The sequence below is a fragment of the Mytilus galloprovincialis genome, chromosome 4, assembly GCF_965363235.1.
Source record: "Mytilus galloprovincialis chromosome 4, xbMytGall1.hap1.1, whole genome shotgun sequence".
Lineage (NCBI taxonomy): Eukaryota > Metazoa > Mollusca > Bivalvia > Mytilida > Mytilidae > Mytilus > Mytilus galloprovincialis.
Window position 1 is genome coordinate 100,281,113 of NC_134841.1, and position 24,270 is coordinate 100,305,382.

The following is a 24,270-nucleotide window of genomic DNA, read 5'->3' on the forward strand; positions in this document are numbered from 1 at the left end:
ATTGTAGTCATGTCCAAAGTAGAATATTAATGAAAAGCATGCAATTATTCCATTTCAATACTTTGTGCAAGAGAACGCCATGTTTACTGCACTGTGACAAAATTCGCCGTGATTCGACGCAAAAAAGAAGTTCGTTTGTTATTTCCCTATTATTGTAGTGATTTTTTTTTAATTCTAAATACGATAAACAGAATAATGGACTTTTTGTTTTTGATACTAACTTTATTACAGATTATATTTGGCTCGCCCTTCGGGCTTACCTGATATTTTACTGTGATAAAGTCAGTATCAAAAAACAAAAAATTCCTTAATTCTATATGTATTGTCCTTTTGTGTAATCAGTTTTATTCCCTATCTACTTCCTGATGTTGTTTAGCAATTAAGAAAGAAACAATTATCACGAGTCGTCCAAGGTACATTGTGTAGCACCGACCGTTTATTAAGTTCTCTGATTAAGTTTACCAATTTCAAAGCAATGAATGAAAACATGTGTAAACTATATTCCGTTTATTATAACAGAAATAAATGTGAAATGTATTGCAATTAACAATAAATAGTAGTTAAATATTCTCTATGTGTTCAATTACCAGTCCTATAAAATAACTAATATGTGAGGTTATATATATTTCGAAGTTCGTTTCTAAAAGCAGCTGATCGTTGGCAATCCAAATTTGAAACTGACTATAGGTGGCACGGTAGTATTTCCTGGCCCATAAGGGATAATGATAGCCTTTTTAAAATTTTCACCACTTTCTAACACTGCAAAAAATTCTACATTCACAGTTAACTGAAGTACTTTCATTTTACTATTCAGAAATGAATTTGAATATGTATCATGACCGTTTACTTTTTTTGCTATTTTTAAAAACCTAAGGCCACTAGTACTTTTAGGTCTTCTTCGGTGCAGTGAATACAAAATTAAAAAAAATTCTCAAAAATTCATTTTCATCTGTATGTAAAATTATTTCATATTTTTCTACACCTGATTCATTCCTCAGTTTGGGAAAGTATGTTCAGTTGATACTGTATTTTTGTCCAATCACACTGTTTAGATACATTTACCTAAGTAGGGTACACAAAAGAGCAACCTAAATTCTGGAATGCAAATACTACCGTGCCACTTTAACCAAGACATAACAAACTTGAAACCAGTCACGACACCTATGATGCATAGACTTCTTACTTTGGAACATATTACAATAAAGAATACTAGTCTGCACTCATTTGTTACCAAAAAAAAATAATTAAAAATTACATCCCTACCCCATCTGGCAGATTTTCATCTTACCATTTTTACTTAAGGAGTGAACAAAACCCAAATATATGATGTTTCAAATCAACACAGAAGTCAAACATGGTGATTCAGGAGGAATTGTTGGATTGCCAACTCTGTTTATTGTTAATCTGACTAAAAGAAGCAGTTTAAGCACCAAATCATGAAAACTGATATTAAAGTCCATTCCACATTTTACAGCATGCCTTATATTACTTTAAACATTTCCAGATTATGAGAGCAATACAACAAGAGTCTTTAGATTGCAGTTAACTATTATTCCAAAATCTGTTTGACAATACATGTACTAGAATACATCTCTAAGTTGACTGTTTGTCTAGTTCTCATGTATGCATTAAGTTGAATTATGTCCCCTTACATAATCAATTTGCCTTTATTGTGCTTTTCACTGTCAGAAAATCTTAACAACTAATGGTATTTGCATGGAAAATGAATAAACCATTTAATCTTGCTGATATTACATAATAAATACATTCTTTGTCAAAAATAATGTCTTGTCAATGTATAGAAACCCCTAGTTCTATCTCTATTTCAGACCAATATGAGAGCAAAATGAATAAGTAAGGACCCCTTAACCACTTACTGGTTCCCCCAAAAGCTCCTACTGGTATCATGTTACATCAGAATTACAAATTAAACCTCAAGAAAACTAGTATAGCTGTTCTTGTGTTGAAAAAAATAAGAAATTATGCAATTTATTTATTTCGGTGAAAATAATAGGATGTACATGCAACCGAAGAATGTCGCGTCTCAAATTTCAGTGGTTGCACATGTGTCAGACACTGCGAAAAGTTAAAGCGAGCATATATGATTAAAAATGTATTGCAAGTTACATAAAAATAATGAATTTCTACTTTCTAGGTAAACTTTTACATTATTACCTACAGATCAAGCAAATTTTGCTGAATCAGCAATTTTTACTCTAAGGGGTGGAATTTAAGGCTTGTTTTTATCATAGTTGCCCTTAATCAACTTTTTATTGATAAACTTACAAATTGCATAGTTTTATTTTTATAATCAATTATTTGAACAGTGTAAATTATTCTAACCAACTCAATATAAACCTTACGAGAATAACTATCCATGTCCCCGGTCTAGATGTAAAGAAAACTATATAATGAATTGATTAAATAAGAGTGCAAACAAATAATGTGGAAACATTGCTCGCCATACAAATAGTTGTTTTTTGTCCTTACAACATTGCATTTGTCTAGGTAGTCTTTCATATTTTATATTAATAATTGCAAAAATATTTATCAGGTGTGATTTTTTTCGACTGTTTAAAAGAATTATTATCTTTAAATCGGTAATCTCTTTTATGAAATTTCATCTTCTCCACATTGTAATTACATTATTTAAACGTTAACTGAATCATACATTTAGTTTTGATTTATAATCCGCCTAGGGGCTTTCCTATTAAAATTTTCCTCAGACTTCGGTATTTTTGTTATTTTGAACACTTACTATCATTCTATATATTTGACCAATTTTAGTTATAGTTATAAGAAAAATAACAAAAGTAAAGCAAGATGTTTTTATCTATGTTGACATTTTATAAATTAAAACAGAATAAATAGTTAACATTAATAATCTATTCCCATAGACCTTGCAGTTAATACACTTTGATATGTCTGTTGACGAAAATTAGGAACAAGATTCCTATCATAATTCCACGTTTGTCATATCAAAATGTTTTCAAGGTTTAAAATTCGGTTTGAAGTGACCTTCATAATTTGTTTTTTACGAAAACACAAGCCATTTACGGTAGACATTTATGTTAGCAATAAATATGTTCATATTGTAAAAAGTTGACAAATCAGAGCAATCAACTACTTTTTAAACTTGAATCGTATGATCGTAATATCAGGGGTTAGAAATTGAAGATTATTTCAATTTGGCAAAACAGATTTCATTTGATTAAAGTTATATTTAGGTATACATGTAGCAGACTGTGGCATTTTGCCCAGCTGGACACAACGTCATATAGCTTTAATGTCACAAACAGTTTGCGTCAGATAATGTGTATAAACAATATGCTATTTGGTTATAGTTATTAGAAAAATAACAAAAATGACGTAAGATGTATTTATTTATGTTGACATTTTATATATAATTAACATCTAAGACTGAAACGTAGAACTTGAGCATTGTTTGAATATAGATGTATTTTAAATCATTGTCCTTTAAACTGCGATTTTTGATTGCTCTGTACGAGTGTGTGACATTCAAAACAAATGCCTCCCGCTGATCCATGGTAAAGTGGAAATTGTCTCCTCCGTTCTTATTAATATAAATCCAAGTCTAGTAAATTTCATTGATTTTGTGTTATCTAATGAAACACAGCTTTACATCTTTGTCAACAAAACTGACTGTTCTTACTCGGAGACTACGAGGAGTTACTTCGAGTAAAATGTCATTCCCGGAAAATCGACGGTAAACGGAAAGTAATTCTACAAAGGAAAGACATTGTGTTCAAAGAATAAAACTGTCATATATGACAACAACAACAAATGTAAGACAATTATCAGGTCATATTGATATTTAAGCTATGTTTGAGCAAATTAATGTTACTCGATTCACAGAATTTGTAAGATAAAATAATTCATATTTTGTCTCCAAGATATAACTGTAAAGGCTACAACAAGGTCATTTATTTTACTCTCCTTCAGCTTGTGACAAATGAAAGTTGTAAAACTCAGTTGACAAGTTACACCTTACAACAGCCGTCAGTAAAACATATTACTTTAACGCGAGACGTTAAGGTTCAAAATCCTATTTATTTAAGAACCAAAGCTTCATTGCAAGAATCATGGAAAATCATATATATAAATTGTAAGCTCCCGAAAATTGTACCAATATTGGAGCAATCTATCAAATATGTAGGCGCCGCATCATTGGAAAGTTCACAGTCAAGATATAAGACACATTTTTGTATATATTAACATCGAGCATTCAACCTCATGTAAATAAAATCTGATAGATATTTAACCGTATGGTATAATTTTAACGACTTATAATATTAATAAATAACACGGAGAGCGACAGAACAATGAATAGTTGGCATTAAAATTCTATTTCGAAAGACCTTGTAGTTATTACACTGTGATCTGACTCTTATCGGGTTCGTGTTGTTTATTCTTTAGTTTTCTATGTTTTGTCGTGTGTACTATTGTTTTTCTGTTTGTCTTTTTTATTTTTAGCCATGGCGTTGTCAGTTTGTTTTAGATTTATGAGTTTGACTGTCCCTTTGGTATCTTTCGTCCCTCTTTTATCGGAAATTAAGAACGCTATTCCTAATAAATCATCTGTCATATAAAATTATTTCAAGGTTTTGAATTTGGTTTGAAGTGACCTTCATATTTTTTATTATTTTAGGAAAACACTGACACAAGCCAGTAATAGTAGATATGTATGTAAGAAATAAATATTTTCATATTGCATAGAATTGACAAATCAGAGCAATCAACTATTTTTTAAACTTGAATCATATGACCGTAACAATAGGGGTTAGAAATAAATGTGTTCATATTGAATAAGGTTGAAGAAAAAAAAATCAGATCAATCAACTAATTTTTTAACTTGAATCGTACGAACGTTACTTCAGGGGTTAGAAATAAATATATTCATATTGTATAGAGTTGAAAAACCAGAGCAATCAGCTAATTTCAAACTGGGAACGTTTGACCGTATTATCAGGATTTAAAAATTCAAAAATATATCAATTTTGCAAAACAGATTATATTCAATTAAAGTAAAATTTAATTAAACATGTATCAATCTTTTATATTGACCTCTGATGCATCAAATCTGTCATACTCAAAGTAAGTTTTGTTTACAATAAAAACAAAGAAGATGAAAAAAGAAAAATATGACTTCTATAAGTTTTTTTTTTATTAAAACCTCAATGTTAATAGTGAAATTTCATTTAAAAAAAAACTCGCCTCTTCTTAAAATGGTATTCGTAATTGGCTTCCAGTTAAAAAAAATAAGGAGACACATAAGTGAACACATAAACTAAAAGAGGAATGAAAGAAACAACTGAACCACTGAATTATAACAAAAAAGAAAAACGCTAACATACATGCAAACGAACTGTATGATAACAACCTTCATATTCCTGACTTGGTACACTTATAGAACACAACGTTGGGTTGAATAAAATTGAGAAAGGAAATGGGGAATGTGTCAAAGCGACAACAACCCGACCATAGAGCAGACAACAGCCGAAGGCCACCAATGGGTCTTCAATGTAGCGAGAAACTCCCGCACCCAGAGGCGTCCTTCAGCTGGCCCCTTAAAAATATGTATACTAGTTCAGTGCTAATGGACGTCATACTTAACTCCGAATTATACGCAAGAAACTAAAATTAAAAATCACACAAGACTAACAAAGGCCAAAGGCTCCCGACTTGGGACAGTCGCAAAATTGCGGTTAAATATGTTTACGAGATCTCAATCCTCCCCCTATTCCTCTAGCCAATGTAGAAAAGTAAACGCATAACAATAGGCACATTAAAATTCAATTTAAAAGCAGTCTTAGTCCGATGTCAGAACATGAAACAAAAGAAAATAAACAAAATGACAATAAAACATAAAGAACAACAGACTACAAACAGTTAACTGACATGCCAGCTCCAGACCGCAATTAAACTGATTGAAAGATTATGTCTTCATCATATGTATATCAGGTACAATCCCTCCCGTTAGGGGTTTAGTATCATACTATCGTAAAATATATGAGAAGAACAGAACCCGTGTCATGCCAACAACTGTTTTTTTCAAAATGGTTCCGATGCAAAGACCCTATAAGTGAATCAATATTAAAGCCAAAATATGCAATCTTTAATGACCTGACAACAGTATCGTAACAATATCCCTTCTTAATAAGTCTGTTTAAAGGATTTGTCAGCTTTTGATTCGAATACTGACATTTTTTTGCTTTGTAAAAAATATTACCATAAAAGATTGGATGTGAAATACCTGAACGTATGGGATGTCTGAATGTTGAGTTATATTTACGAATTATTTCCTTTATACCGATGATAAAATTTAGTAAATGTTTTGACTAGTTTGTGATATCGAAAACCCTGGTGTAATAATTTTTCAGTGATAAATAAAATTTTCTCCCTAAAATCTAATACGTTGTTACATGCACCAGCGAATCGTACAAGTTGAGATATATAAACACCATAAGATGGTCACAAGGGAACGTCACCATCTAAAATTGGATAATTACGATAGGAAATGAAAAATCATCTCTTTCATCATAAATTTTTGTATTAAGTTTGATTGGTTTATTGCTAGCTAAACGTGCGGTTTACATGGCGATCTTATAAATGCCTGAATACAGTACAAACAAGAAAGCATTCTTAGTAGTAAATGGTTATTTAAATCATTCGTTATGATGATGCTTCATTTCTGTTTGTTTTCTTCACGCCTCTTTGTCTATATAACGACATTTTATGCAAATGTCATACAAGTGAGAGTTTAAGCAAGCTATTAAACCAGGTTTAATCCACTATTTGAAAAAGACGGTACTAAGGCAGAAATCTGACAGTTTTTCATATATTCATGCACGAGTTGGTTGACCGTTATAGAATATCCATTATACATATGTGATCGGATATATTTTCTTTGTAGTAACTACAATCTCGTTCCCTTTTCACGAATATGACCTACCAAATTAGACTATTAACTGTAATAACATGAGCAACACGACAGCTGTTACATGTGAAGCAGGATCTGCTTACCCTTCCGGAGCATCTGAAAAAATCCCCAGTTTTTGATCAGGTTCGTGTTGTTTTTGAACCACTATTTGTAACTTTTTGTTTTCACGCATCATATCAATATAATGGAATGTAATGCGACTGTCGTACACGTGAGAGGTTTAGCCCTATCAAACCAGGTTCAATCCACCAGTTTCTACATTTGAAAATATCTGTACCAAGTCAGGAATATGACAGTTGTTGTCCATTCCTTTGATGTGTTTTATTATTTGATTTTGCCATTTGAATAGGGACTTTCCGTTCTGAATTTTCCTCGGAGTTTAGTATCTTTTTGCATTTACTTTTGATGTGTTTTTAGCTTTTGATTTTGCCATTCGCTTTGGAACTATCCGTTTAGAATTTTAATCAGGGTTCGATAGTTTTGTTATTTTACTTTTGATTGAAGGAATAATATTATCTTCCACTTTTTCTTCTAATAACAGTAGGAGCAATACAGTACACAACTATACTAGTGTGTCTAAAGAAAGCTCAATAAATAAAATTAAGAATGGAAATGAGGAATGTGTCAAAGACACAACAACCGGACCATAGAGCAGAAAACAGCCAAAGGCCACCAAAGGACCTTCAACACAGTGAGAAAATCCTGCACCCCGAAGTGGTCTTTAGCTGGACCCTAAATAAAAAAATGTGTACTAGTTCAGTGAAAATGGACATTATAATGAACTACAAAACATATAAATAAACTCATCCGACACTAACACAGGCTAGAGGCTCCTGACTTTGGACAGGCGCATAACTTCGTCGGGGTTGAAAATGTTGAGTCAGATCTCTACTCTTTGCTAGTACAATACTTTATGTCATATGTTTTGTATATAGATGGTGTCATGTCACGGAACGTTTAGAAACTTTTTAATCGCATCTATACTAATTAAAATGAATACGGTAAATTTAAATTCTTCATATCTTTACTTTTAATGTATGTGTTGACAAACAATTTCATTGCTATGGTCCTGTAATAGATTAAATAGTCATCACAAAACACTGAATTGTTTGACAGATACAATAAAAGATCTTTTTTTTTAAATATCGGCAACATTTTTCTAATATTCTTGATAACAACAGTTTACTTCGTATCCAACCATTATCTTCGACATATACCCTATTGTCTACATATACCCTATTTGTTATCAAATGTATCAGGATTACAATTTAGAAATGAATTTATATAATTATAATCATTAAAACATTGTACCAACATTAAAACCTCTGATTCTTCAACTCTTTATACAACTTTTCAACATACTAAACTTAAAGCTCGACTGAAAAAACGCGTCAGCTTATATTTTTTAATAAAAAGGGCACTAGACGTTTTAAATATCTAGTTTTGGGCTGGAATTCAGCTTACTTTGTGAAAAATCATGAGGAGTCAAGGAAAAAATATACCGACGAGGATATCACTGCCATGCTGGACTTTTTAATTGACAACATATTTGTTGAATTTGGAGGTTTGATCTTCCAATAGACTATTGGAAACCCAATGAGTACCAATTGCGCTCCTCTACTTGCAGAATTGTTTTTATATTCTTATGAAGCAGAAATTATCCAAGGGCTTGTATGGAAAGGAGAAAAGAAATTAGCCCAGTCTTCTAATTTCACCTTTCGGTATATTGATGATGTACTGTCTCTTGATAATAATAGATTCAGTGATCACTTACATTTAATATATCCAAGTGAACTTGAAAATTAAAGATACTACCGAGACAGATAAATCTGCTTCATATTTAGACTTTTTTTCTCGAAATTACAACTGATGGTAGGTTGAATACCAAGATTTATGACAAACGCGATGATTTTAATTTTCCTATAGTCAACTTTCCATTTCTGTGTAGCAACATCCCAGCGGCACCAGCATATGGAGTGTATGTGTCTCAATTGATACGTTACTCTAAAGCTAACTTAAAGTACGTTGATTTTGTTAAACGAGGAATACTACTTTCTCAAAAGTTGCTAAGACAGGGCTATGAATCAATCAAATTAAGGTCATCACTCAAGAAATTTTACGGTCGCCATCATGACTTGATTGGCCATTATGACAAAAGTGTGTCAGAAATCATATCCGATATTCTTCCTGAGTCATAATAATCTTCCATCATCATCGAACTGAACAAAGAAATAACACGACGGGTGCCGTATACGGTGTAGGAAATGCTTACCCTTCCGGAGCACCTGATTTCACTCCCGGTTTTTAGTGAAGTTCGTGTAGTTTCTTAATTATTATTTATAACTGTTGATGTAAATGTCCTTTGGTTTGTGAGTCTTTGTTTACTCCTTGGTTTTGATTGTTATTGTCTATGTACGCCAGACGCGCGTTTCGTCTACAAGACTCACAAGTGACGCTCATATCTAAATATTTATAAAGCCAAACAAGTACAAAGTTGAAGAGCTTTGAGGATCCAAAATTCCAAAAAGTGGTACCAAATACGGCTAAGGTAATTCATGCCTGGGATAAGCAAATCCTTAGTTTTTCGAAAAATTCTATGTTTTGTAAACAGTAAATTTATAAAAATGACCACGTTTTTGATATTTATTTCAACATCTAAGTGGTGTTGACTACTGGGCTTGTGATATCCTTATGAACTCCTTTACACTATAATCATTGTCAAAGGTGATGATTTAAACTTGAACCCGTGTTCATATATTATGTGTTACATACACCCATTCGCATTGTTTGTTGTTATCTCAACTAATATGTAAAGCTTCGAAATTGCATACTTACATAATCGGGGTGTGCATACAATAGGTTTAAAGATAAAAGTAAATGATTGATATCAACAAAATATTTCAACATTTGTTCAACGATAAGATATGTCCGTATTGCAAAATACAAGTGACAAGTTAGCGGGGTGCTTTCTGGGGATCATGTAGCTTAGTCTTTAGTGTTTCCAATGCTGTGTTTTGATTTCTGTGTTATGTATTTTTCACGTCTCTCTAATCGTAGTTTGTCCTCTCGATAATGTACTATCCCACCGATAGTAAATAAAGGCAACAGTAGTATACCGCTGTTCAAAACTCATAAATCCATGGCCAAAAAACAAAATCGGGGTAACAAACTAAAACCGAGGGAAACGCATTAAATATAAGAGGAGAACAACGACATAACACTGAAATGTAACACACATAGACAAAATCCCACGAGAATAACAAGTATAACATTTATATATAACATCAAAACCAAATACATGAATTTGGAATAGACAAGAACCGTGACACGTCTTAACGCAATGTGAATTTACACTCAAAAATAAGAGAAAACAAACGACACAACGTTATAATGTAATACACACAGAAACGAACTATAATATAACAATGGCCATATTCCTGACTTGGTACAGGGCATTTTTAAAGGAAAAAATGGTGGGTTGAACTTGGTTTTGTGGCATGCCAAACCTCGCACTTTTATGGCCATGTGAAATATAACATCAAAATGACAACACAGGACTACAATATAAATAAATTGGAGAACACAATTGACAAAGAATCACACGAACAACAGCCAACAAAAGGCAACAAGTTCAAAATTTTAATACGCCAGAAGTGTATTTTGTCCACACAAGACCTACATGTGACGCCCAGATACAAAAGTAACATCTGCCTCGTATGGAGTTTATATATTTACATTGATAATAAACGCTTTTTAAGTCTCATGCAGACGAAACGCGCGTCTGGCGTACTAAATTATAATCCTGGTACTTTTGATTGAAATCAAAATATATGACTTCCATTAATGAGGTTGTGATGCTTATCAAATAAGATTGCAGAAAACAATTTAAGAAAGAAAAAGTGAAATCTACTCAACATGTTTTTTACAGTCGTCTACGAACTGATTGAACAATACGATGTGTATGCTGGTATGTGTCTCACATCGCTACATGCTCATGTGTATGCTGGTATGTGTCTCACATCGCTACATGCTCATGCGGTCTTATTAATAATTTTAAGTACTTTATTAGCCATTTGTTAAAAACAAATGATCGTCTTTTCTTTCAATTGCAACTTGGCCATTTTGAACTAGTATTTATTCTCAAATAAAAGAAGATGGTAATCATGATGACACACCTGGTCTCGTTCCATCTGCGAGTAATGAATTCTTGCTTTTAATTTTTATTTGTAACTTTGTTATTATATAGACAGGTTTTATGGCAAGCGCAACCTTTAACTTCTTTGACGATTTTTGGTGCGCCTGGAATATATAACGCAAAAAAAACCCAAACATTCCTGACAAATGATTTAATTAGTTGCTCGACAGGGAAAAATCAGACACCCATACCATATTCTCCGTATTAATTCACCAGTTGTCTTTCTTATTCCTCAATCAGGCTAGCTCAGAAATTATTTGGAAGTCGTAGTAATCTTGTGGTGGTCGTAATACAGTCGTAGTGAGGACATGCATAGTCTTCATAATTGTGGAGTTCCTCGCATACTTTGATCATGCTAAAACATTCGTATTGAGGTAGTGACCAAACAAGTCGTTATAGAAGTGAAGGAAAGTCTTTTTAAAAACGTAGTATAATCGGGATGTTCGTAGAAGTATCGTATAGTAAACGTAATGCGTGCGCGGAAGCAAATGTCGAAAATTTGTTCGCTGAAATTATAGTAGGACGTTCAAAAAGGCTCAGTATAAGTTGGTTTTGCTGCCCTTTTAACTAAGAATCACAAATCAGGTATAGAAAGATATCCATATCAAGAAAATCCAAATTACTTCAACATGTATAGAGAATCATTTGACATTTTGTTTTTAGATGATGTCGGCATTTCAAATGTGAACTTTTGATTCAATTGTAGTAACCTTCCAGTAGCACTTGCATATTGGATAAAGTTTGGAATATGTCCAAATATTATGAGGTCGTTACAGCATTAATTTATATTAGACTTTTAAGATCGTAATCATCATGATAATTATCGGGAATAGTGTTGTGATATTATTGTGATGTTTTTTTTTTATATCGTTCCATATAATGATAAGAGTTTCAATTATTCTTGGGAGAAGCCCGTGTTTTCGTAGTTTTCATTTCGTTATATCATAATATTAATTATCTTTTAATATTTATGTATTTTCTTGGTGTTCTTAGATTTAGTTGAACTGTAATCCTGTCATGAAGTATCATTATTTAAAAGGTATTTTTTATCCTTACCATATATGAGCGATAGATTTGGCAAGCCATAAAACAAGGTTGAACCCCCAATTTGTTTTTAAAATGTCACATGATATTTAAAAGTCCGTTTGTATGTATGTTGACGTTTGTTTATATTACAGTTCATTGTTTCTGTTGTTTTGTTGTTTTCCTCTAATAGTTGATGTGTTTTGTAACCATGATTTGAATTCTCTCAATCGATTTATGACTTTTGAACTGCCGTGTCGTTACATTTTAGTTTTATCTAAATTCTAATGACATTTGGATTACATTCCATTATGTTGACAATAAACAGTATCACATGCATAAGATGTATTGTGATATAATCTAAATCACTATAAAATCAAACAACTATGTCATAAAGAATGGCATTTAGACACTCTGTAGACAAGTTAAATTGAAAGACAAGAATACAAAAAAATACCATAGCACAATGACACAAAAACGGTATGCATAATTATCGAACCAAGCCAACAGAACATTTTCAAAAGAAGACATAACAATCAAGATTACAAAATACATTGACAAATGAAAAAAACACTAGACATTAAGATAGAGTTAGCTAGAATCTATACTGCAAGTCCGTCAGCTATTAGATGTGAAGTTGAATATTTATCAACAAGGTCTTCCAATGATTTTTAAAGGAATTAAACAAGACGTTCGTTGGCATATTCGATTTCCTGGTTTATCAAATGTCTGCCTTATCACTGGTGACGTTTTACAAAGTCTGAGTAGCAGTTGCAAGATTGTGAAAACTGAATGAGTATAGCCCATATGTAGCAATCTCCGGCGCAGAGATCATATCCGTTCCGTTCAATACTTTGTAGGGAAAACGGTACTATTTATTCTGCCATAGGCGACAATACTAACATTTTCTAATTTTACCACTTTTTATAATAAAAACCTGGATAAAACAGTTCTGTGTGGTGTTAGTACTTTATTGCTCTATTTTAAAAATTGAAGCCAAATAGTATCATGACCAATTTCCATCGGAGCTTGTTTATGTTATCCATGCCCACCGTCATTTTGCAGCAAATTTATAAAATTTTGAAAGCCTTTTCGAATAATTCTCTAGAAAATATTTCAACAGGTTTTAAAATTTATATTGTAAATATAAACACTGCAGTTATTCATTGATAAATAAAAAAAATTATTGTACCCTTACATCCAATCACGGCGCTCCTAAGTTGACTTCCTTCACCTGTCTTGGGTACACAAAAGGCCAACCTAATGCTGGGAAAATGTAATAGTACCGTTTTCCCTGTAACATTACACTCAATATTAAGTGCAGTATTGCGGAGCATGTATGGAACGGATATGAACTCTGCGCCGGAGATTGCATATGTAGGTGGCACGGTAGTATTTGAGGCCCATAAGGGATAATGATAGCCTTTTTAGAATTTTCACCACTTTCTAACACTGCCAAAAATTCTACAGTCACAGTTAACTGAAGTACTTTCATTTTACTAATCAGAAATAAATTTGAATGTGTTTCATGACCGTTTACTTTTTTGCTATTTTAAAATCTTAAGGCCACTAGTGCTTTTAGGTGTTTTGTCATGCAGTGAATACACAATTTAAAATATTCTCAAAATTTATTTTCATCTGGATGTAAAATTATTTCATATTTTTCTGCACCTGATTCATTCCTCACTTTGGGAAAGTATGTTCAGTTGATACTGTATTTTTTTGTCCAATCACACTGTTCAGATACATTGACTTAGGTAGGGTACACAAAAGTGCAACCTAAATTCTCGAAAGCAAATACTACCGTGCCACCTTAATAGGTAAAGCTGGTATATTGCTAAGAAAGAAACTTATAATTTCAAAATCAAAATCGAACAAAACGTTACAATTGGTTGAAATATTTTTTTCAAAAATATTTAAGGCACAATTATAAATTAGTTGACCTTTATTGTGTCACGGATGACGTTGGATATGTTGGAGTAGTGGTTACCAAAATACCGTTCCCTTTTGATCAAATGTGAATTATCGATGTATAGATTTATTACCGGGTTTGAACCAGGTTTGAAGTGAAAGAAGAAACACGACGCATGCCAAATACAACAATTAGTTTATCATTTCGAAGCACATGCGGTATTTCCGGACATAAATAAGGCCGTTAGTTTTCTCGTTTGAATTGTTTTACATAATCTTATCTGGCCCTTTTATAGCTCACTATGCGGTATGGGCTTTGCTCATTGTTGTACGGTAACCTATAGGTGTCATACCACCAATTACTCCCTCAAATTTAGAACGTATGTGAAAGTATGCCTACTCGGACAAAAAAAGTGCATTTGATGTCATTGTTCACCTAAACTAACTAACAAATTTGCAGAAATGAAAGTTTTGTTGAAAGAGAAATATATTAAGACCATTTTGAGCCAAAATTTACCTGTCTATGAGTTTGCATTAAAAATTGAGGATTAATGCGCTCCATAGTATACTAATTTAAGATTTCCAGAAAACCAGGGGTTATTTTTAGTGGTACCTCCTTTCGGAAGCTCTCTGCTTTCTTATATGATTTTGAATGTATGTTGAAAATTGGCATGCAGAAAGGTGACACCTGTACAATTCAGGATATACCTAGTTTCTATGAAGTTAAACTTAAGGTAAAATATTTAGAAAGCTGTGAAAATTGCAAAATTTGGTTGAACAGATAGGGACTTTTAATTGGTGGTATGACACCTTTAAGCAAAATGCGGTGAAACATCAAAATCAGAAAACAATTGTTTTTTTTTTGTCTTAACTGATCATTTGAGATAATAGTAGCCACATTTCAATCTTTTTGGGGGCAAAATGTCACATATTGCAAATTTAGAGCCTAAAACTTGAGTTTGTCCTATTTTTAGCTTTTCCCATCCTGACAATAGGCTTTTATATAAAAAATGTCCTAAATAATGTTATAAATGCACAGAAAGTTATTCTGTGGCGTTAAACATTGAAACATAAGTTGTTTACTACCCCCAAAAAAATTTTGTCATGCAGATTTAATGAAATTATTTGATTTTTACCCCTTATAGCATTGCGTCATACTATGTACTTGGCAGATAGCATAGCCTAATGTAAGCACTGCAGAAACTCACAAAAGCACCATTTATTATTCCAAATGAAATTTTTATATCTTAAATTTTATTAACTGATGTAAATAAACACAGTTAAATGACCATGACTGCACTTTTGATCAATTTGTAGTACTTTACTGACACCAGATGAAAAAAAGGGGGGTCAATATTCCTTGACACTTCAATACCTTGGATTTTTTACTAAATTCATTGCAAAAATTGTTGGAAGTCTTTAAAGAAGTAGAACAAACAAGAAAAAATCAGCAAACAATGATCTTGATATTGAAAGTTTATGTTCCTGTAGCCCAAAATGAAATTTTCAAGTATTTTCTATCAAAGTCATACATTACAGTCAGTTTAAATTGAGCTGTGAAATTTTTATTATAAGTCGCATAATGCTCAGATAGGCTGTTTTTAACTACAAATTGACTAAGGATTAAGAATAAAGCAAAATAAAAGATTTCTAATCAACTTTTTTGTCTCTTTAGGTGTCATACCACCAATTACTCCCTCAAATTTAGAACGTATGTGAAAGTAGGCCTACTCGGACAAAAAAAAGTGCATTTGATGTCATTGTTCACCTAAACTAACTAACAAATTTGCAGAAATGAAAGTTTTGTTGAAAGAGAAATATATTAAGACCATTTTGAGCCAAAATTTACCTGTCTATGAGTTTGCATTAAAAATTGAGGATTAATGCGCTCCATAGTATACTAATTTAAGATTTCCAGAAAACCAGGGGTTATTTTTAGTGGTACCTCCTTTCGGAAGCTCTCTGCTTTCTTATATGATTTTGAATGTATGTTGAAAATTGGCATGCAGAAAGGTGACACCTGTACAATTCAGGATATACCTAGTTTCTATGAAGTTAAACTTAAGGTAAAATATTTAGAAAGCTGTGAAAATTGCAAAATTTGGTTGAACAGATAGGGACTTTTAATTGGTGGTATGACACTTATAGTTGTTAATGTCTGTGTCATTTTGGTCTTTTGTGGATAGTTGTCTCATTGGCAATCATACCACATCTTCTTTTTTATATTGTCAATAATCATAAAAAGGTTTTGTGTGATGTTTATGTTATTTATATTTGGATGTCAGCTAATGCATATCGTATCTGTAGATGACTGGTGGATAGGTTTAACAGACATACAGACTGAAGGATCGTTTAAATGGGATTCTGGTCATCCTCTGTCATTCACTGATTGGTATCAAGGTCCACCTAGTAGTGAACCGGATGATCTTGGTATTCTTGGAAATACAAATGATGTGGACTGTGCTCACTTATCTGCTCGTCTCTTATTCCAATGGCAAGATGAGGATTGTGTGAGAGATCTTTCCAATCATGCATTATGTGAATTTCGGTATGCATTCATATGCCCTAATAAGATACGACTTCTACAGTTTTGACACTGTTGCATTCATTAATCCATTTCTCCTGAATGTATACAAATCATTATTTTACAAGTTTGTAACCAGGTTATAAAATGGTTGGTATTTACCCAATATTTTTATATACGATTCACTAGTTCATTCTTGACCATAATTTTTTTTCAGTTGATTGGCTGGAAACTATTTGATACAAACTTAAATATCAAATTCAAATATACATGTTTATGTTACGGAAAAGGCTTTCATAAGCAGTTGTATGTTGTGGAATTTTGACTTCGATACCTTCAATACCTCGATGAAATTAATACACGTGTCTGTGAAATATTAGTTTGTAAATAACAAACAACGATTTTAAATTTCAAGAAATACCCTACAAATACCATGATAAATCAAACACATTCGAGATCGAATGTCTACATGTGTTGGCTTGTCAACACCAACTTGGAATTTTAATAAAAACAATTGGAAGTTTGATTGATTTTGATAACATGATTATGATTTTTTTTCTTAAATTCTTTTCTCGTTTTTTATATTTACTTATTGCCCAAAATGGCTGGTATATTTATGTCGCTTTCAATTGCTATCGCTCCGCAAATAAGTGACCACGTAATATATATGCATGTATTGTATAAATTTGATCGGTTTACTTTTTTAGATATCATATGTAAGCATTTTTCTTTTTCTTTTTTTTTTATCAGCAGCAGTCTTAAATTCAGATCATGACAGTATAATATGTCATTCTGATAAGATTAAATAAAACTATTAGCAAAATCAATGTCGAACATATCTGTTTTTTGTTTGCCTCCCGATATGGTTTTAGGGGTTCATATCTTATTCCAAATTAAAAGACAAATTGAAAGTATTGGTATTGCTTTGTTTCATAAAAAGAATGGCCAACGAAGTATCTTGTCTTAGGAAGGGATAAATCCTACTTCGTAATTAGTTATCAAAGTTACCAGGATTATAATTAAGGATCACTCTGGTTCAAACAAAAAATTCTTTGAAACAGACATTATCAAGATGCTTGATTTCTTGATTGACAACATATTTGTTACGTTCGGAGGACGTGTTTTTAAACAGACTATCGGCATTCCAATGGGAACGAATTGTGCCTCTCTCCTTGCCGACTTCATATAGGAACTTCTTAGGAAGAAACATAAGAAGTTAGCAATATACTTTAACTCTACTTTCCGCTATATAGATAATGTTCTTTCACTAAATAATTCAGAATTTGGTGACTATATCGAATACATCTATCCCATTGAACTAGAAATAAAGGATACAACAGATACAGTTAAGTCGGTCTCATGTCTTGACTTACATCTAGAAATTGACAATGAAGGTCGATTGAAAACAAAACTTTACAACAAAAGAGATGATTTCAGCTTTCCAACTGTGAACTTTCCATTTCTAAGTAGCAACATTCCAGCAGCACCCGCATACGATATTCCCGTGCTTGCATTTCCTATAATGATTTTCTTTATAGAGGGTTGTTGCTCACAAGAAAGCTATTAAATCAAGAGTTCCGAATGGTGAAGTTGAAATCATATCTTCGTAAATTTTACGGACGCCATTACGAGTTGGTTGACCGTTATGGAATAACCGTTTCATAAATGATGTCGGATATGTTACTTACGTCGTAACTACAGTCCCCTTCCCTTTCATAAATGTGACCCACCGAATTAGACTATTTACCGGATTTGTTATCTCATAAGCAACACGACGGGTGCCACATGTTGAGCAGGATCTGCTTACCCTTCCGGAGCAACTGAGATCACCACTAGTTTTTGGTGGGGTTCGTGTTGTGTATTCTTTAGTTTTCTACGTTGTGTTATGTGTACTATTGTTTGTCTGTTTGTCCTTTTCATGTTTAGCCATGGCGTTGTCAGTTTATTGTCAATTTATGAGTTTGACTGTCCCTCTGGTATCTTTCGCCCTTCTTTTATAATACAAGTTTAGTATAAACAGTTTTACTGACAAGTGTCTGGCTCAAGACTTGCTGTTCATAAACAAATTGAGATTTTTTTTTTATTTTTTCAAGAATTTGTTTCAAAAAACGAAAGAAAATTACAACACGTTCCACGTACCTCGTGTCATCCCGAAACCGTTTCAAACAGTGAATGAAGATTGAAAGTGAGACCGCGAAGAAACGCACTGTTTGAGCTCAGCAGAACATTTTCAACATTCCTGCATTATCACTTGTTTTTCAAACCCCTGGTATAGCACAATCATCCTTACACGCTTACACAAAAAAATCCCTGTTAATCTACAGAATTCTAACAAATCCAGATAGTTAGTTCATAATTTTCCCGGCAAACCGCCATCTTTGAATATGAAGGGGAAGACGTATTGTCTTTTTGTTCTTTTTTTTCATAATCCAAAATCATCTTAAATTGTTTTAACCCGATTTATAACCTATAATATTTGCATTGCTATTTATACATCTGATAAATTTATTGAGGGATAAAAAGATCGAGTGGTGGTGTCACTCCCGGATATAACCGGCATTCTTAATCAGACACTGAAAGGAAATAAACTGTTCACTTTTATTTTGTTCCTTCCGTCTGCTATTGTATTTTATATTGCTTGAAGAGAAGTTGTGTTCTCTTAGCTACTTGAATAAGTTGTATTTGTATGATATAGGTGTGTAGCCATTTATTTTTTACAATTTGAAATAGATATAATTTAGATACTATACTGCAAATTGTTCGCATTGGAGAATACCTCGGTTGGTCAGTGTGTTTTTTCCGCGCTATCCCGACAATAGGTATTTACTATTTCTTGCATATTCAGTGCGGTATTAGTATATATTTATATTTTAATTTAATTTCTCCCTGTTTGCCCTTTTTCTCTTATCCATTGTAATCAGACCAACCTTAACTGAGACTTTGGGCAGTGAAATTTTTGTAAATTCTCTACATAAAAATCCTTTTTGGGAAAAAAAGTCATATCATAAACATACTGTTTGTCTGGTTTTTTTTATAAAAAAAAAATCTACTGTAGAACATATTTTTTTGTGTATTATTTGTATCGTAGGGTTTATGTCGTTGATAAGATTAACTAAGTTTGTTAATAAACGCATTGAGGGACCAACGGGAAAAAGGACTCTTAGACATGTTGTTCTAGCAGATAGTAAAGGCGTCAGACTGCAACAACAGTTCATTCACAAAGAGCAAATGAACATCATATGATGGTGCAAGAGAGGTAGGAAAATTCAAGAGGCTCTTGACTGGCTAAAAGCAAATTTGGAAACAAAAATACAACTCATTGGAGATATCTGGCTGCACATCTTGGTTTGCACGTGTAACTTGACTGCATTCGATCGTAGTACAAGATACATCTGCCTATCATCATCTAAATCTCAAGAAACGGTAGATCAAATTACAACAACCTACAAAGATATAATGCAATTATTCGCTAAATACCTAAACTGTAAGCTTACATTTTTGGAAACGCCTTTCTACTCGATTGTCAATTGAAATACAAAACAAAAACACAAAGACCCATCAAAATTTCTGGAACAAGATCACCTATTGGAACAACAAGTTTTATTATTAAACAAAGAGGTCAAATCCATCAATACCTCTCTAGATTTTTCCCACGATTTATATAGAACTTCTAACTGCAAAACCTCAAATCCCAAAGGAAAGAAACAAAGGAATACTTCAACGTCGCTCTTTATAAAGACGGAATACACCCTGACCCTGCTCTGACCAACGTCTGGTAAAAGAAGCTAGTAGTGCAAATCTTCCTTGATTGCTGGACGGACTAATAGATTATTCAACACTGCTTATATAACATAAATCAAAACATATGTATTATATAGTAGACTGTCTCCCTTTTTAGATTTTAATCAATTGGTTCTAATTGCAGAATATAACATGTTATAGTTTGTCATATATTCTTCTTTTAGATTTAATTAGAATATCTGGCTGTATTACATTTGCTTTTACTGTGTTGAGATTTTCTCGTGAGTTAATTCCTTTTTTATTTTTTATTTTATTTTTATTTTTTTATTTTCTGTCATTGCCGGATTGCCCGTCTTTTAATGTGCTGCGTTGTATTCTATTTTCATTGATATTTTAGGTATCCCCTAATTTTAGAACTAGTAACAGCTCTCATTTTACTTTAACTTTTTTTTTAGTAATTAGGTTATAAAAATCAAAGTATATTCCCAGCTTCTTTACATAGACATTTAATTTTAAATTGATAATGGGGTTTATATTTAACAATTGAATCCTAATTATCTGCAAGGAGAATTTATAAAGAACACTCTTTTGCGTCTCTACATTTTCAACTTAGATTATCTCTTTTTGGTTATCTAGGAGTGCATGCATTAATATAAAACCATCAGTTCTTGTCTCTTATCTGGCCCAAACATAATTCACCAATTGCAAGGTAGTTCCAATTCCACCTCTACCCCTCTGATTGGTCAGTGTGGTTTTTCCGCACTATACCTGATCAGTGAGGTTCCAGCCTACTTGCAGTCTTAGTCATTGTGTTTTTCCGTGCTATATTATACTGCCAGTGCTCAGCATTAGAGTATAACCCTATTGGTCAGTGTGGTTTTTGCGCGCTATACCAAACATGATAACCCAGTGACTTTTATTGTGAATTTTCTTTTAGTGCAGGCTTATTCTAACAGTCGATAAATATTTGGTGGCAACAGTTAAACAATATGGATAGATCAATGGAGACAAGAACATACAAAAGGGCTCTATCAACAGGCAACCAAAAAAAATGCTCAAATTTACTATCAATCTTTTCCACACAAAAAACAACATGACAGATAATGGTAATAGAGTTGATATCCTGAAAAAAACAAACAAAAACAAACAAAAGCAAAGAGTTGATATCTTCATCAATGAGATCTTCTTTGCTCAGAAATTAAGAGCAAATTTAAAGATCTAAACACTTGTAACAACACTTTCCAAACTCAACTTAAAAACCTTAAGGCCTACATGTACTCTTCAAAAGTTAAACATCAGGATGGAAAGCACAACCCGCAAACATTGTCTTAGCCATCAACCAGAGTAAAGAGCACCGTGGAGAGCAGAGGAAAACCCACCCAAATACCTGCTATTATGGATATCTCCGTCACATCAAATACCCAACATCAGAAAGAAGATAAAAACAACCAAGTTATATGTCCTAAATGTGAGACACCTGTGGAAAACAAAGGCATATCCTGTCATTCCTGTGACAATTGGTACCATTACATTTGTTTAAACATCAAAGAAGACGATCTGAAACTTTATGAGGGATCTGACTTTCACTGCCCACAGTAGTGCAACGACGACCTTTGGAATATTGAACAAAGCAATACCCAAAGCGAAAGTAATGATAATCCTAAAGAAGGAAAAAGCATCTGCTGAACTCTACTGTACTAATACAGATCAACAAAATGAAGAGGAGAATAAAGATTATACTGTTTCAAAGCAAATTTTCTATGAACTAAAAAAAACAAACACAATGCTCAAATTGGAACCCACACAATAAACTCTTCAAGCACACCAAAAGTAATTGACCAACTAAAAAAAGTCTACAGGTGTACCTGATACTACTCCTAAGACAGGTACACTTACAAAAAGAACCCCTGAATCAACCAATCGAACGAAACGGAAACAAGACCACAAGAGGAAATCAAAATCTTAAGCTGTGTTGTTAAATTTGATATATGCCTTTTTGGTTTTTTTTTGTTACATTTTTGTTTGTTTTTATAGTGATTAAGATTATAAAAATACTCATCATACCAGGATTTAAATTTTCTATTTACCACAGACTCTTGTTTCGTCTACAAAAGACTTCATCATCGCCGCTCAAATAAATAAATGTTATTAACTAAGACAAATTAATACGAAGTTAAAGAGTTTTTAGGACAAAAAATTCCTAAAAGTTTTGTCAAATACAGCTTAGGTAATCTATTCCTCAGGTAAAAAAGCCTTAGTATTTAACAAAAAAAAAGACTTTTGTTACCAGTTTTTATATGATGATGAGCATATCAATGATAACTCAAGCCAACAAAGCCAACACAGAAGTCCTACTGGGCTGGTGATACTCTCGGGGAATTAAACCTACACAAGCAGTGTTGACACAATGTTGACTGCTGTACACCCATTTATTTTTTTTTATTTTTACATTTTCAGACTGGTGGTTTTGTTCTCGGATCGTTGTCAATATAATGGAGTTTGATGCGACTGTCATATAAGTGAGAGGTTTAGCTAGCTATCAAACCAGGTTCAATATCCACAATTTTCTAAATAAGTAAATGTCTGTACCAAGTCAGGAATATGACAATTGTTATTGATTTTGCCATTTGATTAGGGACTTTTCGTTTTGAATTTTCCTCGGAAATGAGTATTTTTTATTTTACTATTTTATATATATATATATATATATATATATATTTAATCTGAAAATAGAATATACGATATGATTACCAATGAGATATGTTTTACACACGAGTCCTAATCTGACAAAATTAAAAAGTATAGGTCATTGTTCGTGAAGATCTTTTTTGGGACAAATCGTCTGCACACATGGCCATTATATTGATGAACAGTGCATGTGTAATCTCCAGATGACTTTAAAACGAAATAAAGCAATAAAAGCTCATCAACCTACCAGTTTGTGTTTTTTTTTTACAGCTGAGGCCTTTTATGGATAAACATAGTTATTGTAAATAAAGGCAACAGTAGTATACCGCTGTTCAAAACTCATAAATCGATAGAGAAAAAATAATCTTAATTTGACTATGAGATTGAAAAACAGCTTTAAGAGTGCAGTTCCCTTTATTCCCCATATTTTTTTGTTTTTTTTTCCCCCATTTTATCCAATAATTTAATAGTTCTTTTTTCAATATATTATACCAATGTAAACAATTACATTTTCTACAAGAGTTTAAACAAAAGTGGAGGGGAATATACCAGAGGCACATTTAAACTCATAGATCGAAAATAACATGACAACGCCTTAGTAAATGAAAAACTCAAAGAGATAAATAGTATATATTTATATATATGTTACATTGTAATTATGAACTTTCGACGAGGTCAATACGTTACATATGGACCTCTTCAGATTATATTGACGGGGACGAAGTCCGAGTGGCATTATAATCTATTTTCTTTTTCTTCCTAAAATAATATCTTTATTGCACTTTTCTTTGCTGTTTTGACAAATTACTCGACCTACAGCTAGCAGTTTGCCGAGTATTACTGGAATTAGTCAAGTGAAAACCAGGGAATTTATTCAGTGAATTCATATCTATAGGTAGTTTGTTAGTTTTACAATTCATAGTTGTTACATACATCTGAGACATACATTTTGCAAAAACATATTCTTTCATGATTACGGAAAGTGTACAGTTTTGTCCGATTCTGTTTCCAAAGATTAAAACTTTGTGATTATTGACCTTAACCTTTTTATTGGTTGATCAGTTGTTCTGATTGATTTATGCGTTTTATTTATTCTCACGAACAACTTTTAAAAACTTTAATAAACTCTATAATCTAACATGTACATACATAACGTATTGACTGAGTGAAATTCATTACTTTATATTCTGCATTTGTTAATAATATTAGGAAAAGGGCGTTCACTAT

General features: G+C 32.5%; 1 protein-coding gene across 1 annotated transcript in view; it reads left to right on the forward strand.

Moving 5' to 3' along the window:
* The window catches only part of LOC143073607 (uncharacterized), a 180,299-nt gene that overhangs the window by 98,100 nt on the left and 57,929 nt on the right, over nt 1-24,270 (forward strand). The gene's annotated exons all lie outside the window — the stretch shown is intronic.